Source organism: Herpailurus yagouaroundi, unplaced genomic scaffold (genome assembly GCF_014898765.1).
Source record: "Herpailurus yagouaroundi ecotype Mexico unplaced genomic scaffold, PumYag 192, whole genome shotgun sequence".
NCBI classification, from domain to species: domain Eukaryota; kingdom Metazoa; phylum Chordata; class Mammalia; order Carnivora; family Felidae; genus Herpailurus; species Herpailurus yagouaroundi.
The window spans coordinates 7,241,591-7,256,802 of record NW_024412423.1 but is presented as its reverse complement, the minus strand read 5'-3'; the positions used below and the strand labels follow the sequence as shown (position 1 = coordinate 7,256,802).

Below are 15,212 nucleotides of genomic sequence, written 5' to 3'. Positions count from 1 at the left end.
TCATCATGGGAGAAAATCCCAGTGCCATTGTGAAGAAACAGTCTGTGTTGTGACCTCCAGGGTCCTGTGTAGAGATTTTAAAGGAGACTCAGAATAAGTGTAACCTTTTAAAGACAGAAGGTTGTGTGTGTGTGTGTGGGGGGGGGCATAAGTGTAACCTTTTACCGCCAGAAGGTTGTGCCCGTATGTGTCTGGCGGGGGGGGTGTGGAGAGATGAATTATTTGTGATACATCAAACGTCCAACACCGGCTAGAAATAGGGGAAAAAAAATTCCCCGGTAGAGTGATATGTTTAGGACAACTTGTGAATTTATCTGTGGGATTAAGTGGAATATGGAACTGTGCAGCTGTGTGTTGTCTCCTCGCAAAATGAGTTTCTCTCTGTTTCCCTGGCAGGCGTGTTCTTGTTAAGAGCTTGTTCGGAGTGGGAACACGGGTAGCTCTGGGAGCCCTGCTGACCATTATCTTCCCATTCAGGTCTGTATTGCAGAAGCTGCTCTCTATTTTCTCATGTAGAGAACATTCTTGATAAGGGAAAATGTTGACAACTTTGCCTTTTTTTGAGAGTCAGTCAGGAAACATTTCTTCTTGTCAATCTCCTTTTATGTGCTGGGCAGGAGAAAGGAAAGGGGATATTGCTTTGGGGAATAACCTTGACTTTCAACAGGCATTTAACAACCAGTATTTTCTTGAGCACCTACCATGTGCAGGAGTATTTGCTAGTCCTTGCAGGACATTAAAAGGTGAATGAAGCTAAATTCCTGTTCTTAATAGCTTAGCAGATTTTCCTTTAAAAATTAATTTCCTGGTGGCTCAGTAGGTTAAGCTTCTGACTCTTGGTTTTGGCTCAGGTCACGATCTCATGGCTTGTGGATTTGAGCCCCATGTCAGGTTCTTGGCTGACAGTGCAGAGCCTGCTTGGGATTCTCTCTCTCTCTCCCTCTCTGGCTTGTGCACTCTCTCTCTCTCTCTCTCTCTCAAAATAAATAAACATTTAAAAAAAATCTATTACCTAATTGGAAAGACCATAAAATGGATACAGATAAAATAATAAGGGAATTGGTATGGGTTGAACTTCCTGTGGCTTACTCTGAGGGTTCTGGAATCAGGCAGGCCTGAATTTGAACATTGACCCCACCACCTATCCCCCATGATGTGGGTTGGCACAGTGTATTTTAAGCTAAGTATCCATTTTTCTCCTTTGTTAAATGAGGATAATGATACCTACCTTACAGGGGAATGGGATGAGTAAATGAGGTACCAAGAGTACAGCGTCTAGGGCTTTGCCTGGCACGGAGGAGTTTCCTGGAATGTCAGCTGTCTGCACTGTGATTTTATGCCACGCTCCACCCACTGTCAGTCATACTGATGCCCGACACAAATCTGCTCTGCACTTCACAGGTGGCCTACTGACATTATGATGACATCTCAACTGTGTCATAGCTCTGCAATGTAGAGAAATCCAACACAGATAAGCACGTAATAGTGAGGGTGGTTCTGTGAACACTAACTTTCCAAAGTTTATAAGGCTGAGTGCATCTTGTCGTCGTCAAACAATGATCACCCAGGGTGGGTGCAGACTTACATCCTTCCACCAATATCCTGACGTTCCTCCCTGGAACCTCCAGCATTATACCCTTGTTACCCCTTGGAAGTTAGGCATTCCAGGTGATTTGCTGTGGACAGTGACATGTGATCAGAAGTGACTTGTCTCACTTCCAGAGGAAGCTTTAGAAGTTTCCGTTCTCATGGCCAGCATGAGTGAAAGCACAGGTTGCAATGGAGCTTGTGTCAATCTGGGCACATGAGATACTACAGTGAGCAGGATCCCTCTTATAATCCATGTGAAAAATGGAGCATGAGTGAGAAACCAGCTTTTGTTGCCTTGCACCACTGAGACGGTGGGGTTGTTTGTTCATAGTCTGTCTGGATTGAGTAGATTGCACACAGATTCTAGTAATTCTGAATTTGCTCAAAACACTTCAGTGCTTCTCCTGGTAAAAATTGCTTTCAGGGGACAACCACAGTATCCATGTAAAGCCATATTTGCTCTCTGCCCTATGGCAGTGTCACCCGGCTTCATCCTCTATGTTCTTCATTAGAGTTGACTGATTGTAGCCACTGAGAAGAAGAGATTGTACCCCACTGAGCAGTTGGCATGAATGGACCTTCAGAAGCAGTGGTGAACAAAGACTAGGGGTGGGAGTGTGGCTTATGGAGGCAGTTCACCCAGGGTGCTGGCCATAAGGCAATAAGAGGGGGTCTGTTTATAGAACATTTAAAAACAATAGAACCCACCAAGATGTAGTCTGTTTTTTGTTGTCACTGCAAATGTGCAATTCTAAGCAATGTTAGGGAAGAGTACTTCTCTATTCTACACTCCTATGTTCCCCCTTTGTTTTTTTTTTTTTTAATGTTTATTTGTTTAGAGAGAGAAAGAGGGAGTACGTGCACACATTCTTGTGAGGGTGAGTGGGGGAAGGGCAGAGAGAGAGAATCCCAAGCAGGCTCCATATTCAGCGTGGAGACAATGCGAGGCTTAAACTTGAGAACTCATGAAGATCATGACCTGAGCCGAAATCAAGAGTTGCACCCTCAACCAACTGAGCCACCCAGATACCCCTACTTTCCCTCTCTGTTATGTACCTGCTCAAAAGCAGTTGCAAATAGGTTTCAAAACTTGTGAGCAACAGAAAAGTAATTGGAATGCACTGCAGTGAGTGTTTTGGAAGAGGTAATATTCTTTTGGGATATTGATTTAAAGAAAAAAAAGAAGTCATTTCACGGGGTGCCTGGGGTGGCTCAGTTGGTTGGGCGTCTGACTTCAGCTCAGGTCATGATCTCATGGTTCGTGAGTTCGAGCCCCGCATCGGGCTCTGTGCTGACAGCTTGGAGCCGGGAACCTGCTTCGGATTCTGTGTCTCTCTCTGTCTCTGCCCCTTCCCCACTCACGCTCTGTCTGTCTCTATCAAAAAATGAATAAATGTTAAACAAATTAAAAAAAAAAAGAAGTCATTTCACTCTATAATGGCCCTTTGTTTATTCATTTGGATGTTGGTTTATGAATTTGTATCTAGTCTTATGTGCATTTGTCTAAATCCTGCTCTTTGGATTGTTACAATCTATAAGGGCAGGGCTGGAACTCGTTCATTCTTAGGTGTCCCTAAGGTCTGATCAGTGCTGAACACTTAACTGGGCACCCCATGTATGAAGGATGACTCAAACTATGTTAGCAGAAAACAGTATTTTCCTTTTGTTTTTTGTCCCTCATGCTTATGAGAATCAGGGGCAGGCTTTGAGGGAGGGATCTTGTTGTTGATGGGAGGGATCTTGATCTTGATGCAGACAAGCTCTAGGAGACTGCCCTTTGGAAAGTGATACACTCCGGCTTCTGGAGCTAACAAAGATGCAAGGCTGCTGCTTGCACACACACGAGATGCCACACATGCCCACCTATGAAGGAAAATCAGGAGCGGATGACTCCTCTGTGTCCATTACACACGCCCAGGATCGCTCTTGGTGAATATCACTCTTTGTTTGATGTTCTTCCTACATCCTGTTATTTTCATGCAGTGAGCATCAAGAAGGATGTGGAAAAAGAAAGAAAAAATGTTGATTTATCTCAGGAACCACACTATTTCGAAGTGTGAATCTTTAGTGCAGGTAGGATCATACAGGAGCCAAGAAGGGAAGTAGGCTGGAGAGAAGTTTGGATGTTGGCTGGTTAACTCCAGGCTTCAGTTTTGGAAAGTGTGAATAAATACTGGTAAAGACAGTGATTAGGACCAGCCCACAGTAATCAGTAATTGTGGGCTGTTCCTGGATACCAGGTCATAGTGAGCTTGGCCTTGGGAAGAAAGATTACTCTCCCGAACTCTCACTGTTTTATGGAGAAGTTACGATCATGTAAGTGAGGGTTTGGGGAAGCTTGGGTATGAGAAGGAGCCTTTTTGCCATTTTGCATGCCCACCTTAATGTTTTCTGGGTGAGAGTTTAATATTGAAGAGAATATGTGTAGCCACTGGCAGGAGTCTATGCCATCTTCCATGGGACCTTTCAGATGGAGAGTGGCCTTGGGAAGACCATCTTGTGAACTGGAGCAGGTCTCCAGGATTGGGTGGATATCATCTGGAAGTTTCAGATGTGGCCCCGATTCTGGGATAATGAGATGAGGAAAAGGCAGACAACTCAGGGATTTTCATTTCTGATTTTTCCAGAAAAGTGTAGGGTCATTTTGAGCTCCTGGGATAAGAGGGTAGAGGATGAAGAGGCTGGAAAATATTCATATTTCTCTATTGCAGAGGCTCTATCCATTGGGGTTTGCCAGTAAGAATAGAGGTGATTGACATGTAAGTACTTCTGTACTTGAAGGCTTGACATGAGATCGAAATGAAAGAGGCGTCCAGATGTTTGGCTTTGTGGCTGCTCCCTGAGAAAAATTCCTAGACTTTTTTTTTCACTATCCTTTCTGGAAAGAACAACTGAGTGGGCAACCCAGAACTGACACTCAGTGAATCAGGTATACCTGGCTGAATGTCTGAGTTTTAAAAAATAATTCTTGCCTTAGGAGATGTTGTGTGTCTACTTTTCTTGGATGTCTGATGACATGCTTTGGTGCATAAGTGAATTCAGGAACTGTTATTACCACCATTTTCTTTACAGGAAGGCCTTGGGTAAATTGCCACATGATCTCCAGTGTCCACTTCCCATTTGTTATTCGGACAATAAAACGGAAATAACTCCACGCATGACCTTGGGTAAGTCACTTACCAAGTTTAAGCCTGTCATCTATGAAATGTCAGAGGTAGACTCAGTGACTTCTCAGGTTCCCGCTAACACTAGAAGCCTGTGATCTGTTTGCAGGCAGGGAGACAGCAGTCCCAGGCAAAGGTGTATGTGCAACCCTCACATTGTTCCCTCTCTGTAACTTAAAATTTCCTTGGTGACTCAGTGATACTATTTCACAGAGGCCGCCCTTCAAATGTTGTTTTCTCTTTTAGCTCTAAAGCAAGATTTTAGACTTTGCAAGAAATATTCTGGATAAAATGAAACAATTAAAAACTTGATCAAAACATTCGTTGTAGCTCTGCACATAATTTCACAAACCCGCTCCCCTTTGTCTCTTCTTTGTTAAAGGATTTAGGCAGCTTGCTCCTCTGGCATTCATCAAATATCTTTTTTCTCTCTAGTTCAAAATGAGCTCTGTTTGCTTTTTCCTGGCTAGATGAAAGTCTGTGTACCCTGGCCTTCCTGATACCACCCCAACTATGGTGGAACCACGGTTCGTGATGCTTCAGATTGTCAATTTCAAAGGCTAGTTCGGAGACCGGGGATGAAAACCGAGCGTCAGTTTTCCTCTTCAGATCTCTCCAAAACACACTGTCTCTGTATTATTTCAGAAAACCCATTGAAAAGTAGACTGTTTCCTTCCCTGACTTGGCACCAAATCAAGAAGTGGCATATAATGTATTGTTGTGTTTATTATGCATCATTTTGCTGCTGACACCGGGGCCATCAAATATTGGGAAATTTACAGCCAGGGAGGTCCAGCCATCATGCCTGAAGTGAAGGACAAAGTATTCTGCTATTTATCTCCAGCGCTGGCCCTTTATGGTCAGACAGTGAGCAATATACTTATCAAAGTCAACATAACCTTCACTTTAGAAAACACACTTGTCTTTAATTGCCAGAATAAGAATGCTTAAACAGCTTCTGTCTTAATAATAGGGGGGAGGCAGAGTTGATGTAAGTTTTGAGTATTTTGTTATTTGCCAGTAGTGGTGTGCTCAATTAAGTTTTAATTCACAAATGATGATTATATATTATGCTGGAGAAGTGGAAAAACTTGTGGAGTTAAAAATGTTCATACTGTCTAAATATATGTCATACTTATGATTATAAACTTATATTTTATATTTTTAGCTGGATTATATGTAAGTATCATAAGATTATAATTACATAATTATGGTATGTACATACATACTTATGACATACATATTTATGTTATGCAGGGGTTTTTTTTTGTTGTTTTGTTTTGTTTTGTTTTGTTTTGTTTTGTTTTTAGTCAAAGCTGAGGCCGGTAGTTCTACTGTTGTGCCCTGGCCCATAGCAATTAGGAGCCCGGATACTAGAGGCAGAAGAATATGAGTTTAATAGTACCTCCTATATGGAGGTGTTTTAAAGATCAAATGAGATTGTGCATGTGGGAGAATGCTTAGCACACCTGGTACATTAGAAGAACTTGAAGAATATTAGCCATGATTAGTACTGCCCCCTTCTTATTATTGTAAAAAAGTATTCTACAGAAAATACATATTGCCAAGTGCTTTATGTAGTAGAAGAGGCAGGGGGCACACCTGGGTGGCTCAGTTAAGCACCTGACTCTTTGTTTTGGCTCAGGTCATGATCTCGTGGTTTGTAGGATCAGCCCCGTGTTGGGCTCTGTGCTGACAGCGCACAGCCTGCTTGGACTCTCTCTCTCTCTCTCTCTGCCCCTCCCCTGCTCACACGCACACATGTGAGATCTCTCTCTCTCTCTCTTTCAAAATAAATAAACAAGTAAAAAAAAGGAGAGGCAGGAAGAAAATGTTATTCTGACTTCGCAAAATATGTATACCTATGTGTGTGCGTATGTATGTATGTATGTTATGGCACTCGATGGTCCTTGAGAGGCATATAATTCCAGAAAGTTCACTGAGATGACTCAGAAAACCCAGCAGAGCATTGAAAATAATTCTTGGTCAGTAAAGCACTTGTGCTGACCTCAAGTCTTACCTGTTCTCTTAAAAAGGTACTACTCTTTAGAGTTGGTTTGATCTGTATAGTGGATGTCTGAGCATGGAAAGGTAGCAATGTTTCTTTGGAGATAGGCAGATTCTGGAATGTGGTAGTAAGCCTTGTGCCAGACGAAAATCACAGAACACAATTAGAAGATGAACTCCAATGCTATTCTGGGAAAGACCAGGGTCTCTTCCTAGCTGAGACCCGGAGGTCATACTAATTGACAAACAGTCTCTGAACATCAAGTCAGAGTGACAGCATTTGCTTCCTTGGGTTGTCAGAATTCCCATGTGATGATGGTAGTTGAGTTGTCAGATGGCAAATTGGAGGAATAAGCTTGGAGATATCAGGAAAGAAAATGACTATTATAATTACAGACAGTTGACTTGAGAGTTTTTTGTTGTTATTTTGCTGGCCTTTTGTTTTTGTTTTTGTTTGTTTCTTTGTGTGTTGTTTCTCTCTCTCTCTCTCTCTCTCTCTCTCTCTCTGTCTCTCTGTGTGTGTGTGTGTGTGTGTGTGTGTGTGTGTTGGTGTTTTGGGGTTTTTTTTGGTGTCACTATAGGATGCACTTCAGGCAAATTAAGTGTCAGTGGGCTACAATTTCAGGCCACTAGTCTATTCTGAAATCACAAGACAAGCAATAGATTGCCCTGTTTGAAATGAGAATTACAGTTTGAGTATTTATCTCTCTCTTTTCTGTCTTTAGACTGAGTAGAGCGGACAGGCAGAACTGTTAGAATCGGCTCATGATTTATCTCTCTCTCTCTCTCTCTCTCTCTCTCACACACACACACACACACACACACACACACACACACTCTAAAACCACAGGGCAAAAGTCTCACCCAAATCTGCTGAAAAGTCCTCCTTCAAGCTACATGTGTATTATATAAACATTTCCCAAGAACCACCTTTCAGAGAAGAGAAACCATGATGCATATTAATAGGTGAAGAAAGCTGTGGGGAAGGAACATAAAACCGTGGAAGCCGTAAACTCTGGAAATGGATTCCAGAATGAAAGTGCTCTAAAAGCCCCGCACGCAGGCTAAGTGTGTGTGGGGCCGAGTCAATAAAGTTTGTTGTCCTCAGTTGCCACGTACAGTTGGTGCCTTGTCTCCTGGGCTCCTCCACCTCTACCTCTTCTTCCGCCTTTTCACTTGTTGCTTTCTGTGTGTGACCCTGCAATTAATGGAGGATATGAGATTTAATGACATTGGAAATTTTGGCTGGATGAATTTTTTTTTTTTTTAAACTGTAGATTTTAAAGAGGTATCTTGGCTAGCGTTTCGGACTGAAAACAACAGCAACAGAAAATAGTCATCAAATCAGTGTGCTCCTCTTCAGAGCCATGGATCTCTCCAGAAGATTATGCCTTGTGGACACAGCTGCCTCTTGGGGCTGAAGGGGTAGCTCACCTCTGGCTTATTTGGGGTACATTCTGGAAGCCTAGAAATGATTCTCTGTGAGAGTCAGCTTTCCGAGTGGCCTCCCTCTGTCCCGACACTGCAGCCTTAAAGCGCCTATGTTTTCACCATCTTTTTAAGACCAGTACAGAGTGCTCGTCACCAGGTTTACAGCTCCACACTGGGTCCCTGCTAGAGTTTCTGCCAAGCTCTGGGGGTCCCACCTAGGCCTCCCTCCGTGTGGCCACAGCACATATGCTTCCTGAGTGAACTCAGTGCTGCTGCCTGTGTGCACATTTTCAGCCTATAAATTGTCTACATTCCTCTGCCTGTCTGCTAGGCCTCCAGCCAGTGCTAGATTGTATGTGAGAATGCCACATTTCCCAAGAGAGAGAGAGAGCTGAGCACTCCTGCCTGGACGGCGTGGATCAACCCTCAGTCACTGAAAAGGAACAGGCTATATAGCTTGTTCAGTCCTCTCCTTTGATCAGTGTCCCAGGGCAGGGCCCAGGTGCTCTGTGTGCAGATGAGTTCAGCTGCCCCTGACAGTGGGGTGTGTGACCACTCTGCTTCAACTATAGAAGAAGACAATGTATTTATTTTGTTTCAGGCTTCGTTGAGTCACAGACACTCTCCTTTCCTTTCCTTTCCTTTTTTTTTCTTTTCTTTTTTCTTTTTCCTTTTTTCTCCTCTCCTCTCCTCTCTTCTCTTTCTTTTCTTTTCTTTTCTTTTCTTTTCTTTTCTTTTCTTTTCTTTTCTTTTCTTTTCTCTGCTCTGCTCTGCTCTGCTCTGCTTTTCTTGTTTTTTTCACTGCAATATGATGATTGGGCTTCCCTAGGTTGACCAGACCAGCAATGAAACCATCTCCTGTAGAAAGTCAAGCCATGGCTTGAATAAAGAGTGGATGAGTCCTTGGAGTCAAGAGAGCAACATGTCACATATATTGGCTTTAATCACATGATTGATTTTTTCCCCTGGGATTGTAACAATCGTGTCATCTTTCACATTTAAAATTTTGAAAGGTGAACAAGCCATTGGGGGAAGCTAGGGTTGGAATAGGAGAAATAGAGCAGGTCAAATGCTGAGTATTCCCAGCAGGGGTAATGTGTCATATCATAAATATTAGGACAGGAAGTTACTGACGGTGGGCTTATTGGTACCAGTCAGGCGAAACTGATGCATCCCCTGCTTTGAATTTCTCGCTTAGGAATAGAGATGGTCTTTGGGCAACCTCAGTAGGGGAGGGAGAGGGTGGAGGGGAAACAGGTATATCCAGGACAGATTCTAGAACCATAAACAGAATGCATATTGTTCCTGGGCCAGACAATAGAGCTCTTCTTCATTCAACACACCTTTACAGACTGCTTGCTGTATGCCACGGATCTTCCCCTGGGGATACTAGCTTGTCATCATTAGTCACGTCTCCATCTTTATTAAATGTTTCCGTCAGTCCATGCTTGCTAGGTGCTCCAAGGGAGTTAACTGGAATCAGCAGTGGCCTCCCTGAATTCCATGGAAAAGACCAGATGCATATGCTTCTGCTATTACGGTGCTCAGTGTTTGGAAAGGAGCAGTTTTGCATTGTTATGCAAACACCAAGGTAATAGAATGTGTATAAATTACGGTAAGTGCAATTACTCACAGGAAAATTTGTTGGCACTTAGTCATGTCATTGTGTTCACTGCAGATTATAGCTTGTTACTTTCTGTTCCTCTAATATACTTTACCCACTTAAGTTTTGAAATAGAAATGAAGTGCTGGTGTATCATCATTTTGCCAGAAAGATATATATGTTTCTCTTATTGCATTAGACAGGTTAATATGTTTTTGCGTTTTATAACAGGGAACTTTATTAGCATGATGAAATTAATGCATGCAGGGCAATATCTTCCGAACCAGTTGTTACCAGTAGATAAAGTCTGTTGTGGTAATTGCTAACTGAATGTCGGATCAGGGTTATTACTGAAGTAAAATCATTCACTATGGGATGATCAGAGCTACAGTGTTGTGAAGGATAAAAGAACTGCCTCTTCTCCCTAGTTTTAATTAGCTGTTAAAGAGGTGTCGTGGGTGGTTTTGAAAGGCTCATCTTATCAATACTGTTATTTAGAAATGATTTATAATATTGTTACAGAGTCTGCTGATGTTTCCATCATTAAAAGTCTTAAAAGTCTGTCATGGTTTCCATTATGAGCTCTGTTGTTTGAAGGCTTTGCAGACAGAGCTTAAATAGTCCCCTCAAAGTTTTGTGTGCATCTTTCTCTGAGACATCATAAGGTCTTAAACCCAGGAGTTACTGTTTGTGGATGGGCCACAGTCGATCTCCATTCTTATGACAATGCCAGTTTCAGTCCCATAAAGAGATGTAAGCCTAATTTTATGGAAGAAAATACCTTCTTTCCATAATCTATTCATTGAGTTTGGAAGTGGGTCTTGGTCCCCCTGGAAATCTGCAAGAACAGATTTGATGTAGTGTATCTTCTGCCATTTAATTAGCCAATAGGCTTTTCTACTATTAATGCTTTGAAACATTAATACAGTTTCTGTAAGTAACTAATTTATGGTGTGAGGTGGTTCCCAAGTGAAATTTCCATCTTGGTCAATTCCTGAATAAGTACAAACAGAAACATTTGTGAAGAAAAACATTTTCCAAAGGGTTAGAGCTCACACTGTAATGACTATGTTCCTGAATAATCTGTTTGTAAAATCACAGTTCAGTAGCTTAAGACGTATCACCATCCCTGCATTTACGCCATTACGTCATTTCCTAGGAACAGCTGCAGGGCTGTGGCCTTTGGATTCATGGTTGTGCAATCCTTAGATTTCTAGATCTACCAGGTACCCATACTACACAAAGGTCATTTTTAGGGAAATAATGAACTTTCACAGAAGTTTGAAATTTGAAGGCACCGTAGAAGTTACCTAGTCTTATTTATGGCTTACAGTTCAGAAAAATGAGACCAAAAGAGACTGAGTATTTGTCTAGAGTCAAGGATCTATTTAGTTAAAAGACCCTGTACAAGAATCTCGCCTGGCATAACAGTATTTCTTTCTGCTAACTGCTTGCCTTGCATTGTTATTATTTATATGTATAGCCACACACACACACACACACACACACACACACACACACACAGTGGTAATAAAGTAACTTAGCTAACAAGTCACTGTAAGATCAAAGTTCCTTCATTATTCAGTTATGGAATTTGAACAGATTGTTCTGACTCTGCCAGTTTATTCGACTCTCAGTGGAATGAGCTAGTAGGCTTCAGGGATGGTGTCTTTCTGAGGATAAGGTACAATTTATGTCACAGAAGTCCTCAGAGATAATGGGTCCAAATGAGCCCAGAGGAGATTTTGTTGCCACTTAAGGGTGTTATCAATCTAAAGGCAAATGCATCTGTTCCCTTTTTAGTAGTTCCTATAAAAAGATGTTGACAATCCGAAATAACTGGTACCATCTTTCCAGTATATCCCAGTGACATGTTGGTGCAGGATTGCCCATCAATTACTCTAGTGTGGCATTTCATTACTTTTCCCCATATTATTCCACAGGTTTGCAACGTGACCATATTTATTTATGGCCTCTGGAGAGATGTACTACTTCTAGTGCTGACAGAGGTAATCAATGCCTGAATGAGTTTGTCTACATAGTCAAGTGATACCTGGGGGACTTTCTGAGGTAGTTGAAGTCATAGGATGCCTGAAGTTATGTTGTAATGGTCACCTGCATCTTCTGAAGCAGTTCTTCCCAACTGTGGTGATACATTAGAATCAATGGAAGACCTTGTATGAGGTCCCAGTGCCAGTGTCCCAACCCTGGTGATTCCATTTTGGGATGAAACCTGGGCAAAATAAGTGTTGAAAGCTCCCCAGGTAATTCTAACAAGATCTGCCTTTTTATTTTTTTATTTTATTTTTTTTTTAATTTTTTTTAAGTTTATTTATTTTTGAGACAGAGAGAGACAGAGCATGAACGGGGGAGGGTCAGAGAGAGAGGGAGACACAGAATCAGAAGCAGGCTCCAGGCTCTGAGCCATCAGCCCAGAGCCTGATGCAGGGCTCGAACTCACGGACCGCGAGATCGTGACCTGAGCTGAAGTCGGACGCTTAACCGACTGAGCCACCCAGGTGCCCCAAGATCCGCCTTTTTAAAAGCTTCCCAAGGGGCACCTGGCTCAGTCGGTTAAGTGTCTGACTTCCGATTTTGGCTTAGGTCATGATCTCACACTTGTGAGATCGAGCCCTGCATCTGGCTGACGGCACAGAGCCTGCCTGGATTGTTTCTCTCTCCCTCCCCTGCTCGCTCTCTCTCTCTCTCTCTCTCTCTCTCTCTCTCAAAATAAATAAATAAACTTTAAAAGCTTTCCAGGAATGCAGGAAGAGTTGAAACCTACCAATGGAAAGCATAGCCCCCCTTTGCAGCATTGTTTAATGAGAGGAGATTCTTTTATTATAAATCACCCATGGTTTAGCAGTCTATGTGCCATCATGAAGAAAGAGTTGGAGCTGATAGTCTTATTATACACTGTCTCAATATGATGGCTATGTGTGTTAATATTCACATCTTCTGTTTTCACCTCAAGGGACTAACTATACCTTATTAGTTTATGTTTATCCTGACCACAGTAAAAATATGAAAACAAATAGACTACAGCAATGTGTATGTTACCCAAGGAGATGAATTTTTTTTTGTTATTTCTATTCTATTACTATGATATTTAACTAATATTAACAGTGGCTTCTGGGACACCTGGGTGGCTCAGTCGATTGAGTGTCCGAGTAGGCTCAGGTCATGATCTTAAGGTTCGTGAGTTCAAGTCCCACATCGGGCTCTTTGCTGTCAGCGCAGAGCCCACTTTGGATTTTCTGTCTCCTTCTCTCTCCTTCTCCCCTGTTTATGCTCTCTCTCAAAAAAAAAAAAAAAAAAAACAAAAGAAAAAAAGAAAGAAAAAAAAAAGAGTGACGTCTGTTTATATTAATCAGTAGATGTTTGGGATCCATTCATTTATTGATTCAAAATGTTGGCTTATCCTTTTTATGTATCAGGAACCAGAATAATCAGTCTTATAAGGCAACACATCATTATCTTGAAAACGAAAATTTATTGTGGAAATAGTCAAATTATTTTGTAGAGTTACTTTTGATGCTGCAACATCTTTGAGACCAGCGCTTTAAAGTGTCGTGTGATAGGCAATTGTATGGCTTTTTCAACAAAGGACGTCTGCTAGTTTTTACTTTTGTTGGACAACAGGTATTGGAAAACTGATAGTAGTGACTCTAGAATTTCTAATATAATTTGTAAACTCTGGTGCTCTGGTTCTAAACATTTTGTTCTTAAGGCACAGACTTCTGAAGCAGAGAATTTTTGATAATATTCATGAAGGGAATAAAAGATAAAGCATAAATAAAAAGTAAGCACAGAGTTATTTATGAGAGAAAATTAAAGAAGTAAAAACACCCAGCGAAAGTGGTTAGTTAACGGTCATGACATATCCATAAGGTGGGATGTTATGATACAAATTTAGAAAGTTTAAAGAAAACGGGAAAATGCTCATATTATGTAGAGAAAAAGCTGAATATAAAATGGCAGGCATAGTATGATGCTGTCTCAAATGCACGAATATTGGGGTGCCTGGGTGGCTCAGTAGTTGATTAAGTGTGACTCTTGATTTCAGCTCGGGTCATGATCTCATGATTCGTGGGATCGAGCCCTGCATCAGGCTCTGCACCAAGCATGGATCCTGCTTGGGAGTCTCTCTCTCCTCTCTCTATTCCCTCCCCTACTCTCAAAAAATAAACAAGTAAACCTCAAAACAAATATAATAAAATGCACAGTTATTCATGTTGACTTTGTTTTTCTCCATTCCTTGGATGCTTTGGAGTGATGGCAAAGTCCAGGAGATCCCCACATGGTCTCAGTTGTCCCGGACGCCTAGCCAGGCACAAGGCATTTGCAAAGCTGCTTTTCCCAGGTGTGGGTTTTCAGTTTCTGGCGATTCCTTCCAAGTGTGATGCTGGATTATACTGGGGAAGACTGTGTGGGTATGTAACTAAAAGATTTACTACCTAGCAATGACTCAGATCAAGGTCAAGTGGCAAAGTGATGGGTCAGCATTCCCTTACGATTCTTTTAGCTAATGTAAGCCATCATTGCCACTTACCACATCGTATTTTGTAGCACAGCACCCCTCTCAAATCCCTCCAAAACTATCCCCCCAAGGGAAGCTCACTAAACCAAATATGCTTCCATCCCTCTTTAGTGTTTTTCACCTTTGTGGTTGTTTTTTTTTTCTCATTATAATTAACTGAAAGCAGTGGTTCTCCAAGTGTGGTTCCCTGGGTCTGCAGCATCAGCTGGGAGTCTAAACTTAAAAAAAAAAATTTTATGGGGTGCCTGTGGCTCAGTCAGTTAAGTGACTGCCTTCAGCTCCAGTCATGATCTCATGGTTTGTGAGTTCGAGCCCTGCGCTGGGCCCTCTGCTGTCCTCACAGAGCCTGCTTCAGTTCCTCTGTTCCCTTCTCTTTCTGCCCTTCCCCCACTCATCCTCTCTCCCTCTCTCCCTCACTCTCTCTCAAAAATAAAAAATAAATTAAAAAAAAATTTTAAATGTTTACTTATTTTTGAGAGAGAGAGAGAGCAAGAGCACGAACAGGGGAGGAGCAGAGAGAGAGAGGAAAACACAGAATCTGAAGCAGGCGGCAGCCTCAGAGCTGCCAGCACAGAGCTAGACATGGGGCTTGAACTCACAAACTGTGAGATCATGACCTAGGCTGAAGTCGGATGCCCAACTGACTGAGCCACCCAGGTGCCCCAAATATGACAAATAAATTTAAAAAAAAAGTTAAAAAAATTGTTTTACTTGTTAACTATGATGTGTTTCTTTCCTATATAATATTTCTCACCCAACAACTTATGGAATTATTATAGCTAATTATAACTAATTTTCACAATCACATTATGAAGCAGGTGCTATTATTTTCCTGTTTTGCGGAGAAGGAAACTGGACACAGAGAGGATAAGTAACT

The 15,212-nt window shown here is 41.8% G+C and overlaps 1 long non-coding RNA gene across 5 annotated transcripts in view; it reads left to right on the top strand.

Moving 5' to 3' along the window:
* The first annotated feature begins 374 nt into the window (after nt 1-374).
* Nucleotides 375-15,212, top strand: part of LOC121010573 (uncharacterized) — a 91,757-nt gene continuing 76,919 nt past the window's right edge. For 2 of the 5 annotated variants that reach the window (XR_005781257.1, XR_005781256.1), the window contains exons 1-4: nt 3,809-3,906; nt 4,663-4,757; nt 9,634-9,783; nt 11,739-11,804. This is a non-coding gene — a long non-coding RNA (uncharacterized LOC121010573). Of the gene's footprint in view, nt 478-3,330; nt 3,520-3,808; nt 3,907-4,662; nt 4,758-9,633; nt 9,808-11,738; nt 11,805-15,212 lie in introns of those variants that run through there. The other 3 variants (XR_005781258.1, XR_005781259.1, XR_005781260.1) reach the window with 3 other exon arrangements.